General features: G+C 42.0%; 1 pseudogene; it reads left to right on the top strand.

Moving 5' to 3' along the window:
- Positions 1-15,113, top strand: part of LOC141203905 (uncharacterized) — a 141,697-nt pseudogene that overhangs the window by 55,814 nt on the left and 70,770 nt on the right.

Below are 15,113 nucleotides of genomic sequence, written 5' to 3'. Positions count from 1 at the left end.
CACCTTGACAACCAGCACAGCAGAGTCCTGCATCCACTGAGGCCCCTGATCATGTGACCCCTGACTCCTCCCCTCCTGTGACCTCATCACAGCTCCTGTGCGCACACAACAGTCATATATGTGGTGGCGGCTCTGCAGGTGGAGGTATGTGGAGACCCCATTACTGGGCGCAGGGGGCATTAACCCCTTCAGCACGGAGACTCTTTTGGGGTCTTGTGTTGCCCCTTTATAAGAATCATAATGTTTCTGTTCTGTTTCCTGTAATAGATACATACGACCCCACTATGGAGACAGGAAGGGAGGAAACGTATTGTTCTCAGAGTACAGGACCCCCACAGTGTAATGCCCCCATTATGCCCCTAATGCAGGATGTATGATGCCCCCACACAGTGTAATGCCCCCATTATGCCCCTTATACAGGATGTATGATGCCCCCACACAGTGTAATGTTCCCATTATGCCCCTTATGCAGGATGTATGATGTCCCCACACAGTGTAATGCCCCCATTATGCCCCTTATGTAGTATGTATGATGCCCCCACACAGTGTAATGCCCCCCTTATGCCCCTTACGCAGGATGTATGATGCCCCCACACAGTGTAATATTGCCATAGTACCGCCATCCCCCTACACAGTACAATCAGAGTCATAACTAGGGTCTGATGGGACCCATTGCGAGATTTCGACCACCCCCCATCCTGATATATACAGTGGGTATGGAAAGTATTCAGACCCCTTTACATTTTTCATGCTTTGTTTCATTGCAGCCATTTGGTAAATTCTAAAAAGTTCTTTTTTTTCTCATTAAAGTACACTACGCACCCCATCTTGACTAAAAAAAATGCAGAAATGTAGAAATTTTTGCAAATTTATTAAAAAGAAAAACTGAAATATTGCATGGTCATAAGTTTTCAGATCCTTTGCTCAGACACTCATATTTAAGTCACATGCTGTCCATTTCCTTGTGATCCTCCTTGAGATGGTTCTACTCCTTCATTGGAGTCCAGCTGTTTTAATTAAACTGATAGGACTTGATTTGGAAAGGCACACACCTGTCTATATAAGACCTCACAGCTCACAGTGCATGTCAGACCAAATGAGAATCAGGAGCTCAAAGGAACTGCCCAAGGAGCTCAGAGATAGAATTGTGGCAAGGCACAGATCTGACCAAGGTTACAAAAGAATTTCTGCATTACTTAAGGTTCCTAAGAGCACAGTGGCCTCCATAATCCTTAAATGGAAGAAGTTTGAGACCACCAGAAATCTTCCAAGACCTGGCCGTCCAGCCAAACTGAGCAATCGTGGGATAAGAGCCTTAGTGAGCGAAGTAAAGAAGAACCTCAAGATCACTGTGGCTGAGCTCCAGAGATGCAGTAGGGAGATGGGAGAACGTTCCACAAAGTCAACTATCACTGCACCCCTCCACCAGTCGGGCTTTTATGGCAGAGTGGCCCGACGGAAGACTCTCCTCAGTGCAAGACATATGAAAGCCTGCATAGAGTTTGCTCAAAAACACACGAAGGACTCCCAGACTATGAGAAATAAGATTCTCTGGTCTGATGAGACAAACAGAACTTTTTGGTGATAATTCTAAGCAGTATGTGTGGAGAAAACCAGGCACTGCTCATCACCTGCCCAATACAATCCCAACAGTGAAATATGGTGGTGGCAGCATCATGCTATGGGGGTGTTTTTCTGCTGCAGGGACAGGACAACTGGTTGCAATTGAAGGAAACATGAATGCGGCCAAGTACAGAGATATCCTGGATAAAAACCTCTTCCAGAGTGCTCTGGACCTCAGACTTGGCCGAAGGTTCACCTTCCAACAAGACAATGACCCTAAGCACACAGCTAAAATAACAAAGCAATGGCTTCAGAACAACTCTGCGACCATTCTTAACTGGCCCAGCCAGAGCCCTGACCTAAACCCAATTGAGCATCTCTGAAGAGACCTGAAAATGGCTGTCCACTAACGTTCACCATCCAACCTGACGGAACTGGAGAGGATCTGCAAGGAAGAATGGCAGAGGATCCCCAAATCCAGGTGTGAAAAACTTGTTGCTTCATTCCCAAGAAGACTTGTGGCTGTACTAGCTCAAAAGGGGTCTTCTCCTCAATACTGAGCAAAGGGGCTGAATACTTATGACCATGTCATATTTCAGTTTTTCTTTTTAAAAAATTTGCAAAAATTTCTACATTTCTGTTTTTTTTCAGTGAAGATGGGGTGCAGAGTGTACTTTAATGAGAAAAAAATGAACTTTTTAGAATTTACCAAATGGCTGCAATGAAACAAAGAGTGAAAAATATACTGGTATACCAATTAAATATGTGAATAGAGTTGTTATAGACCCAGTCTGCGTACGGGCACTCTGACCTCTCTATGTACCAGATTAGATGTATGTTATGTATTTATGTTTTGAAAAATAAAATAAAAATGATGTTGAAAAAAAAAGAGTGAAAAATTTAAAGGGGTCTGAATACTTCCCGTACCCACTGTATATGTATGTCCCTTATCATGGGCCTCAACCTAGTATATGTCCCCCGTTCTGCCCCTGTTATTTTGTGTATAGAAAAAAAATAAACTATTACACTCACCAGGGGCGAACATAGAAGTGATGGGGCCCCATAACAGAAGTATAATGCACAGCCCATAATCCTCCATACAGTATAATGCACAGCCCAAAGTCTGTACATGTAGTATAATGCACAGCCCACAGTCCGTACATGTAGTATAATGCACAGCCCATACTCATACATGTAGTATAATGCACAGCCCATAGTCATCCATGTAGTATAATGCACAGTCCATAGTCTGTATATGTAGTATAATGCACAGCCCATAGTCTGTACATGTAGTACAACCCCTGGCAAAAATTATGGAATCACCGGGCTCGGAGGACGTTCATTCAGTTGTTGAAAAAAAGCAGATCACAGACATGGCACAAAACTAAAGTCATTTCAAATGGCAACTTTATGGTTTTAAGAAACACTAAAAGAAATCAAGAAAAAAAATGTGGTACTCAGTAAGGGTAATTTCTTTCCAACCAAGCAGAGGGAAAATATTATGGAATCACTCAATTCTGAGGAAAAAATTATGGAATTATGAAAAACAAAGCACAAAATAAAACTCCAATACATCACTAGTATTTTGTTGCACCACCTCTGGCTTTAATAACAGCTTGCAGTCTCTGAGGCATGGACTTAATGAGTGACAAACAGTACTCTTCATCAATCTGGCTCCAACTTTCTCTGATTGCTGTAGCCAGATCAGCTTTGCAGGTTGTAGCCTTGTCATGGACTATTTATCGGACGACCATGACAGCACCACGAGAGAGGGGATCCGCCCACCAAGGATAGGAAACCTACAGGCTTAAAAGTGGGCGGCCCTCCCTCTCGCCTCAGTTTGGTTTCCTGTCCTTGATGGAGGGAACCTATTGCAGGCCTTCAGGAAAGATAGTTCCTTATTTATCTCCTTCCAAGTGGTGAGGAAGGGGCTTAAGGTTACTATATCCACCATAGCTAGGTGGATCAGGGAGGCTATTACTCTAGCCTATGTCTCCAGCGGTGAGGAAACGCTACAGGGGTTGAAGGCTCACTCTACCTGTGCGGTGGCAACCTCAGGGGCGGAGAAGACTGGTGTCTCGATGGAAGACATATGTAAGGCTGCTACCTGGTCTTCTCCATCTACCTTCTATAGGCACTATAGATTGGATTTGGGTGTTTCATCCAACCTCACATTTGGGAGAAGGGTGCTCCAGGCTGTGGTCCCTCCCTAGACTTTTTCATCTCTGCAATTCTCTTGTGGTGCTGTCATGGTCGACCGATAAAGTCATAAGTTACTTACCGGTAACGGGATTTTTCGGAGACCATGACAGCACCCTTATATTCCCTCCCTTCACCTTATGGAAGCACTCCTCATCTATTAATTACAACCTTTACTCACTTAGTGGTGTTGTATAAAAATGTTATTTTTATGATTGTTTTGCTATGTCTACTAACCTGGCGGTCCTCTCAATGCTCTGTAATCCAAACTGAGGCGAGAGGGAGGGCCGCCCCCTTTTAAGCCTGTAGGTTTCCTGTCCTTGGTGGGTGGATCCCCTCTCTCGTGGTGCTGTCATGGTCTCCGAAAAATCCCGTTACCGGTAAGTAACTTATGACTTTTCTTCAACTTCCACCAAAGATTTTCAATTGGATTGAGATCCGGACTATTTGCAGGCCATGACATTGACCTTATGTGTCTTGTTTCAAGGAATGTTTTCACCGTTTTTGCTCTATGGCAGGATGTATTATCATCTTGAAAAATGATGTCATCATCCCCAAACATCCTTTCAATTGATGGGATAAGAAAACTGTCCAAAATATCAATGTAAACTTGGGCATTTATTGCAGATGTAATGACAGCCATCTCCCCAGTGCTTTTACCTGACATGCCGCCCGATATCATCAATGACTGTGGAAATTTGCATGTTCTCTTCATGCAGTCATCTTTATAAATCTCATTGGAATGGCACCAAACAAAAGTTCCAGCATCATCACTTTGCCCAATGCAGATTTGCGATTCATCACTGAATATGACTTTCATCCAGTCATCCACAGTCCACGATTGCTTTTCCTTAGCCTATTGTAACCTTGTTTTTTTCTGTTTAGGTGTTAATGATGGCTTTTGTTTAGCTTTTCTGTATGTAAATCCCCTTTCCTTTAGGCTGTTTCTTACAGTTCGGTCACAGACATTGACTCCAGTTTCCTCCCATTTGTTCCTCATTTGCTTTGCTGTGCATTTCCTGTTTTGGAGACATATTGCTTTAAGTTTCCGGTCTTGGTGCTTTGATGTCTTCCTTGGTCTACCAGTATGTTTGCCTTTAACAACCTTCCCATGTTTTTTGTATTTGGTCCAGATTTTAGACACAGCTGACTGTGAACAACCAACATCTTTTGCAACATTGCATGATGATTTACCTTTTAAGAGTTTGATAATCCTCTCCTTTGTTTCAATTGACATCTCTCGTGTTGGAGCCATGATTCATGTCAGTCCACTTGGTGCAACAGCTCTCCAAGGTGTGATCACTAATTTTTAGATGCAGACTAACGAGCAGATCTAATTTGATGCAGGTGTTAGTTTTGGAAATGAAAATTTACAGAGTGAATCCATAATTATTTCCCTCTGCTTGGTCGGAAAAAAATTAACCTTACTGAGTACCACATTTTTTTTCTTGATTTCTTTTAGTGTTTCTTAAAGCCAAAAAGTTGCCATTTGAAATGACTTTAATGTTGTTGAGAAAAAAGCAGATCACAGACATGGCACAAAACTAAACAACTGAATGAACATCCTCCGAGCCCGGTGATTCCATAATTTTTGCCAGCGGTTGTATAATGCACAGCCCATAGTCCATACATGCAGTATAATGCACAGCCCACACTCTTACATGTAGTATAATGCACAGCCCACACTCTTACATGTAGTATAATGCACAGCCCATGGTCCGTACAAGTAGCATAATACACAGCCCATGGTTCGTACATGTAGTATAATGCACAGCCCATGGTCCGTACATGTAGTATAATGCACAGCCCATAGTCCATACATGTAGTATAATGCACAGCCCATAGTCCATACATGTAGTATAATGCACAGCCCATACTCATACATGTAGTATAATGCACAGCCCATAGTCCATACATGTAGTATAATGCACAGCCCATACTCATGCATGTAGTATAATGCACAGCCCATAGTCCATACATGTAGTGTAATGCACAGCCCATAGTCCGTACATGTAGTATAATGCACAGCACACAGTCCATACATGTAGTATAATGCACAGCGCATGGTTCGTACATGTAGTATAATGCACAGCCCTGGTCCATACATGTAGTGTAATGCACAGCGCATAATTCGTACATGGAGTATAATGCACAGCCCACAGTCATCCATGTAGTATAATGCACAGCCCATAGTCATCCATGTAGTATAATGCACAGCCCACACTCTTACATGTAGTATAATGCACAGCCCATACTCATACATGTAGTATAATGCACAGCCCACACTCTTACATGTAGTATAATGCACAGCCCACACTCTTACATGTAGTATAATGCACAGCCCATAGTCATCCATGTAGTATAATGCACAGCCCATACTCATACATGTAGTATAATGCACAGCCCACACTCATCCATGTAGTATAATGCACAGCCCACACTCTTACATGTAGTATAATGCACAGCCCATAGTCATCCATGTAGTATAATGCACAGCCCATACTCATACATGTAGTATAATGCACAGCCCATAGTCCATACATGTAGTATAATGCACAGCCCATACTCATACATGTAGTATAATGCACAGCCCATAGTCATCCATGTAGTATAATGCACAGCCCATAGTCCATCCATGTAGTATAATGCACAGCTCATACTCATACATGTAGTATAATGCACAGCCCACACTCATCCATGTAGTATAATGCACAGCCCATAGTCCGTACATGTAGTATAATGCACAGCCCATAGTCATACATGTAGTATAATGCACAGCCCACACTCATACATGTAGTATAATGCACAGCCCATAGTCATCCATGTAGTATAATGCACAGCCCACACTCATACATGTAGTATAATGCACAGCCCATACTCATACATGTAGTATAATGCACAGCCCACACTCATCCATGTAGTATAATGCACAGCCCACACTCTTACATGTAGTATAATGCACAGCCCACACTCATCCATGTAGTATAATGCACAGCCCATAGTCCGTACATGTAGTATAATGCACAGCCCACACTCTTACATGTAGTATAATGCACAGCCCATACTTATCCATGTAGTATAATGCACAGCCCATAGTCCATACATGTAGTATAATGCACAGCCCATACTCATCCATGTAGTATAATGCACAGCCCATAGTCCGTACCTGTAGTATAATGCAGAGCCCATACTCATCCATATAGTATAATGCACAGCCCATACTCATCCATGTAGTATAATGCACAGCCCATAGTCCATACATGTAGTATAATGCACAGCCCATACTCATCCATGTAGTATAATGCACAGCCCATACTCATCCATGTAGTATAATGCACAGCCCATAGTCCATACATGTAGTATAATGCACAGCCCATAGTCATACATGTAGTATAATGCACAGCCCATACTCATACATGTAGTATAATGCACAGCCCATACTCATCCATGTAGTATAATGCACAGCCCATACTCATCCATGTAGTATAATGCACAGCCCATAGTCCATACATGTAGTATAATGCACAGCCCATACTCATCCATGTAGTATAATGCACAGCCCATACTCATACATGTAGTATAATGCACAGCCCATAGTCCATACATGCAGTATAATGCACAGCCCATACTCATCCATGTAGTATAATGCACAGCCCATAGTCCGTACCTGTAGTATAATGCACAGCCCACAGTCATCCATGTAGTATAATGCACAGCCCATAGTCATCCATGTAGTATAATGCACAGCCCATACTCATACATGTAGTATAATGCACAGCCCATACTCATACATGTAGTATAATGCACAGCCCATACTCATACATGTAGTATAATGCACAGCCCATAGTCATACATGTAGTATAATGCACAGCCCACACTCTTACATGTAGTATAATGCACAGGCCATACTCATACATGTAGTATAATGCACAGCCCATAGTCCATACATGTAGTATAATGCACAGCCCACAGTCATCCATGTAGTATAATGCACAGCCCATAGTCATCCATGTAGTATAATGCACAGCCCATACTCATACATGTAGTATAATGCACAGCCCATACTCATACATGTAGTATAATGCACAGCCCATAGTCCATACATGTAGTATAATGCACAGCCCATAGTCCATACATGTAGTATAATGTACAGCCCACACTCTTACATGTAGTATAATGCACAGCCCATAGTCCATACATGTAGTATAATGCACAGCCCATAGTCATCCATGTAGTATAATGCACAGCCCATACTCATACATGTAGTATAATGCACAGCCCATACTCATACATGTAGTATAATGCACAGCCCATAGTCATACATGTAGTATAATGCACAGCCCATAGTCCATACATGTAGTATAATGCACAGCCCACACTCTTACATGTAGTATAATGCACAGGCCATACTCATACATGTAGTATAATGCACAGCCCATAGTCCATACATTTAGTATAATGCACAGCCCACACTCTTACATGTAGTATAATGCACAGCCCATAGTCATACATGTAGTATTATGGCCAAGGGCACCGTGTACTCGCTGATTTAAAAAAAAAAACAGAACATTATACTCGCCTTCTCTCTGCTCCTTCGCCGCTCGGTGTCTTTTTTCTGGAGCTGCCGCTGACTTCAGCTAGAAGTGACAGGAGAGCATGATGTTACTTCCATGCGCCCCCTAATGGCGTACATGCCGATGTCAGCTGCTGGCCTCTGATTGGTCAGCAGCGTGTATTGTGGCTCTTCAGCTGAATGTCAGTCCGAGAACACATCCAGCTGAAGTAGGGGTCGGTCGCAGGAGCCACTGCGGTCATTAAGCCTCTCAATATAATGCTCTCATAGTACCTCTATTTCCCCACACCGTATAATGTTCTCACAGTACCGCCATCCCCCTACATACAGTATAATGTTCTCACAGTACCGCCATCTCCCCACATACAGTATAATGTTCTCACAGTACCGCCATCCCCCCACATACAGTATAATGTTCTCACAGTACCTCCATCCCCCCACATACAGTATAATGATCTCACAGTACCGCCATCCCCCCCACATACAGTATAATGTTCTCACAGTACCGCCATCCCCCCACATACAGTATAATGTTCTCACAGTCCCGCCATCTTCCCACATACAGTATAATGTTCTCACAGTCCCGCCATCTTCCCACATACAGTATAATGTTCTCACAGTACCGCCATCTTCCCACATACAGTATAATGTTCTCACAGTACCGCCATCCCCCCACATACAGTATAATGTTCTCACAGTACCGCCATCCCCCCCACATACAGTATAATGTTCTCACAGTACCACCTTCCCCCCACATACAGTATAATGTTGTCACTGTCCCGCCATCCCCCCACATACAATATAATATTCCCACATTACCACCATCCCCCCGCATACAGTATAATGTTCTCACATTACCACCATCCCCCCACATACAGTATAATCTTCCCACATTACCACCATCCCCCCACATACAGTATAATGTTCTCACAGTACCGCCATCTTCCCACATACAGTATAATGTTCCCACAGTACCGCCATCTTCCCACATACAGTATAATCTTCCCTCATTACCACCATCCCCCCACATACAGTATAATGTTCTCACAGTACCGCCATCTTCCCACATACAGTATAATGTTCTCACAGTACCACCATCTTCCCACATACAGTATAACACTTGGTTTTCTTTTTTTGGTGTTTTTCATGTAATATATGGAAGCCTACAGGAAAATGCTAAAAGAAACATAATATCCAGGAATAAAACCACTGTACATGGAGCCATTAGCATCAAATAACTGTCTTGTTCTTACAAACACGCTCTTATAAATGAGATCTAACGTGATAAAAGATTACAACCTGGGAAAGACGGGAAACATTCATACAGACGGTCGCTGATGATGTAGTCAGTGAAGATGAAGATGTCGTCCTCATCATGAAGTTGTTATTTCTCATGCCATATGTAATGTATATGACGAGAATTAGCGTTATGGAAGATGAGTCTATGAGAAACGTATTCAGCTGCCGACTCCGAGGAAGAAACTGCTTGTTGTCTGTGGCCTAAAATATATAGGTTTTATTAGTGCGTCAGGGACAAAAGCAGAATGTTGTAAAATAATAAAAATACCATTGCTGCTTGGGTTTCTGGGTGATTCTTACTGAAGCCGTGGCCAACTTAGCCAGTGATCGGAAGTATGGAGGAGATGTCTAAGTCAGCAATTCAACTTATGTTCCAGTCCATAAAAACTAGAGAACACAACATCTACACATTCTATCTCCTGATATATTTCCCTTATTGTCTCCAGTAATTGTATTATTACACAGAATTCTTTATGATGTTACATTGGCTCATCTTCTTCTCATTCAGGTTTCTACAATATCTGATCCTCTCAGTGAAGATCTTCTATATTAAGAGAATTTTTCTGAATCACCTATCAAGGATGGGCATGGACAGAGACAAGATGGCGGAGAGGTTATTACACCTCACCCTAGAGATCCTCTTCCGGCTTACTGGAGAGGTGAGAGATTCTGATGACGTCACATTACATCATTCTTATCTATGGGAATAACAGATGGACAGAACTGGAGAGGTGAGGACTCTGGAAATGTCTGGAGTGAGATTTATTAATATGTCTCTCCATAACCAGGATTACACAGTAGTGAAGAAGACCTCTAGTGAGCGCTGTCAGGACCCTGTGTCTGAGGGATGGGGAAGACCCCTGAGCCCAATCACAGGGTCTCCATCTCACCCCCTGATACATGAGGACATCAATGACCAGAAGATCCTAGAACTTGCCTATAAGATGATTGAGCTGCTGACTGGAGAGGTGACGCTGCTGGGAATGCTGGGACATTATACAGTAATGCTAAGGAGGGATTGAGGGGATGACTTTATTATTGTTGTGTCAGGTTCCTATAAGGTGTCAGGATGTCTCCATCTATTTCTCCATGGAGGAGTGGGAGTATTTAGAAGGACACAAAGATGTATACAAAGACGTCATGATGGAGGTTCCCCAGCCCCTCACATCACCAGGTAATAGATAGGACTAAATACACACGGCCTATAATTATCTGTATGTAAAGAATGAATTCAGTCCTTGTATGTGTTTCCTCCAGATCTATCCAGTAAGAGGACAACACCAGAGAGATGTCCCCGTCCTCTTCCTCCACAGGACTGTAAACAAGAAGATCCCAATGTTCCTCAGGATCATCAGGTAGATGGAGAGAAGGTGTCATGAGATCTCCCCTATGATGTGTAGATGGCTGTGAAGGTCTTGTGCTTAGTCTTGTTTTATCCACCAGTATTATATGGTTTATACTTGTGTAATGAGACCGGTGGAGATGACAGGATTAGAGCTGATCACAGATGGGACTTCTCCATCTGTCTGTGACTTTTACAATATTTGTTTCAGGGTGAAGATCTGTCCCATATTAACACTACAGAGACATATGTGAGGGATGATGAGCGGTGTAAAGAGGAGATTCTTACATATGACTACCCAGGTGAGTAGTAACCACTAAATGCAGAGAAGTCACAGATTCTTCTCAGTCACCGGCTGTGGCTGCTTTATCAGTCGTGTGTAGTCCGGGCGTATCACAATCGTGTGATCACTATTTTGCCGCTAGACCACAACATTTTCCTCCATCTGAAAATGTTCACATTACTTTGTGTAATTGTGAAAGCCCTTTTCTATAGAACTTACAACCTGGAGGATCCACCTACCCCCTGGGATTAGTAGACGCTGACCGTCACCTGCCCAGATCTGTAAACTACAAAGCCAAATGACAGCGTACGTAGAATGTGCTGACAAGTGAGAAAATCACTTGAAGAAAAATATTCTGATGGGCCTGTAAGAGAAAGCGGAGGGTAATGATGCTGTTGGCTTCCTAGATCCCTGATATCTTATTGGATGAATCTACCTTCTCTCCCCTCTGTGCGGCTGAATGTGCTCGTATGGTGCCTACAAGACCAGGTCCAGTCTTTCTGGCCAAACTTCACTTTTATAATTGACAATATTAAATGTGCAGTGAGGGACAAGTGTGAATTTCTGTACAATAACAACGGAGTTTCCCTTTATCCTGACTTTTCAAACTATCTTCAAACAGGATTGTGATATACTACATAAATAACATTACACCTGTGCCATGATATGTCTCTAAGCTGTGCGTGGCTGATGGCTGTAATATACATCTATTCACGCCTGCAGGAGATGTGGTGGCATGGCTCCAGCCCTGGTTTCATGGATTCACTCCACGTCATAAATTACATTATGTTTTCAATCCTAAAGAATTCAGATTCCAGCACAATCTCTCCTGAAATGGGGGCACTAATACTTTCTCTACTCTCCTGGTCAGGACTCATCATACCTCCAATGGTCCACCATAAATGAGCGCAACTCCGGTTTAGTGTTGGAGCTCTCCCTTATACATACGTTCCTGTTGGGGATGTAACATATCTTTTATTCTGTCTTTTTTACAGGTTCACTCTCTATGATAGTTTGATTGTGGTGGGATCGGCCGGCCTCACTTATGTGTCTCTGTAACTCCATGGTGGTCTTTAAAAGAAGGTCTCCATTACGTCTTCCCAATACCGAGGTCTAAATTTAAGACCCCCCATCTCTGCACTATTATAAAAAGTTCTACTTCAATATCTAATATTTCTTCTTGAATTTATATGACATAAAATATTGTCCCTTACGATAGTTTAGATGATGAAGAGCCCCCGAGCCCCAGACTCTAATTACCCCAGAGAGGTTTCACCACTAGTTACTCACTATTTACTGAGAAGACTGTTCAGTTCGGTCATTTCAGTAGATGTTATTGTCTATACTCACAGTTTTTGACTACAGCAGTTAGTTCCCAAAATACTCTGATTTAACCTCTTCCTGCAGACAGTTTTTTGTTCCTAATCAGGCCCCATTTTTCAAATCTGACGTGTGTCACTTTATGTGGTGATAACTTTGGAATTCTTCACAAAGGATAATAGGAAACAAATGGACCTTACAAATTATTTCCAACTACTCTTGAATGTGACAATCCCCTATATACGTTTGTACACTACTGTCTGGGCACATGGCAGGGTAAGAAGGGAAGGAGCGACATTTAGCTATTTGAATGCAAATCTTGCAGATCCCAGAGGAGATGGGACACAACATTTGCAGAAACCTTAATATGACAAAATGGCAGAAAACCATAGCAATAGAAATACCCATAAAGTGACAGCATTTTGGAAATGATAACCCTCAGTGAATTAATCTATAGGAGTAGTGACTATTTTGACTCCACGGCCACTTTCTGGACATTAGCTCGCAGTCGATGTTGGAGAGTAAAAATTGCACATTGGCCATTTTATTCCCCAACACATAGTGCCCAGATTGTGCTCCAGGAGACACACACCGTAAATGAAGAGGGTTCTTCTCACTATAGTAATGCCAAATACATGGATGATAAATGTGGTTTGGGCGCACTGCAAGGCTCAGAAGAGAGGGGGAGATCTGACTTTGGGAGAGCGGATATTGCTGGATTGGTTTATGGATGAGTAGAAGTTTTTATTGGTATCATTTTCATCTACATAACATTGTTTGGAGGCTTCTTATTCCATATTTGGGAGGCAGAATGAACAGTTGAACACCGCGCTCCACTGGTTCATCCTATGAAGTTTTCTATTAGACTGTGAATTGTCATTCACTGTCATTCTGTCAATAAGTTGTCATTTCTACAGACATTTTAAGTAGAAATGTTCAAAAATATAAATTTCAAGGATGTTTTATTCAAAATTAATAATTGTTCTTGGCAGATGACTGTACCAGGAGATCAGAGGGACAGGAGATTTTTATATCAGATGATCTTGAGATCCCACAGGATACAATTGAAGTGAATGCCATTACTCCAGATATCCCATCATCCCTTCACAGCAAAGATCTGTCATCTGATCCTATGAAACAGGTCCTGTCTTCTGATTCATTAGCGACTACTAAGGAAAGTCAAAATAAAAGAATAAAAATTGAAAAACGAGCTACTCCTAAAGCAAAGAAGTCATTTTCACTTTCAGAAAATGGAAATAGTTTTACCCTCGAAAAGTCTATAAGTCCAAAAATACACACAGTGGACAATAGATTTTCTTGTTCCAAATGTGGGAGATGTTTTAACCGTAAATCAGTTTTGGTTATTCACCAGAGAACCCACACCGGGGAGAAGCCTTTTTCATGTTCAGAATGTGGAAAATGTTTTAACCGGAAATCCGATCTTATTAGACATCAGATAATTCACAAAGGGGAGAAGCCTTTTTCCTGTCCAAAATGTGGGAAATGTTTTAACCAGAAATTAACTTTGGTTAAGCACCAGAGAACTCACACAGGGGAGAAGAAGCCTTTTTCATGTTCAGAATGTGAGAAATGTTTTTACCATAAATCAGCTTTGGTTAAGCACCAGAGAACTCACACAGGGGAGAAGCCTTTTTCCTGTTCTGAATGTGGGAAATGTTTTATCCAGAAATCAGATCTTGTTAGACACCAGAGAATTCACACAGGGGAGAAGCCATTTTCATGTTTAGAATGTGGGAAATGTTTTAACCATAAACCAGCTTTGGTTGACCACCAGAGCATTCACACAGGGGAGAAGCCTTTTTCATGTTCAGAATGTGGGAAATGTTTTAACCGGAAGTCAGATCTTGTTAGACATCAGAGAATTCACACAGGGGAGAAGCCTTTTTCATGTTCAGAATGTGTGAAATGTTTTAACCGGAGATCAGCTTTAATTAAGCACTAGAGAACCCACACAGTGGACAATAGATTTTCTTGTTCCAAATGTGGGAGATGTTTTAACTATAAATCAGCTTTGGTTATTCACCAGAGAACCCACACCGGGGAGAAGCCTTTTTCATGTTCAGAATGTGGGAAATGTTTTAACCGGAAGTCAGATCTTGTTAGACATCAGAGAATTCACACAGGGGAGAAGCCTTTTTCATGTTCAGAATGTGGGAAATGTTTTAACCGGAGATCAGCTTTAATTAAGCACTAGAGAACCCACACAGTGGACAATAGATTTTCTTGTTCCAAATGTGGGAGATGTTTTAACTATAAATCAGCTTTGGTTATTCACCAGAGAACCCACACCGGGGAGAAGCCTTTTTCATGTTCAGAATGTGGGAAATGTTTTAACCGGAAGTCAGATCTTGTTAGACATCAGAGAATTCACACAGGGGAGAAGCCTTTTTCATGTTCAGAATGTGGGAAATGTTTTAACCGGAGATCAGCTTTAATTAAGCACCAGAGAACTCACACAGAGGAGAAGCCTTTTTCCTATTCTTTTTTTTTTTAATCCAATACATTTTTGAGTT

The sequence above is a fragment of the Phyllobates terribilis genome, unplaced genomic scaffold, assembly GCF_046119375.1.
Source record: "Phyllobates terribilis strain yellow unplaced genomic scaffold, ASM4611937v1 Scaffold_130__1_contigs__length_5004896, whole genome shotgun sequence".
NCBI classification, from domain to species: domain Eukaryota; kingdom Metazoa; phylum Chordata; class Amphibia; order Anura; family Dendrobatidae; genus Phyllobates; species Phyllobates terribilis.
The sequence above is the reverse complement of the archived record's forward strand: the minus strand, read 5'-3'. Positions and strand labels throughout refer to the sequence as shown.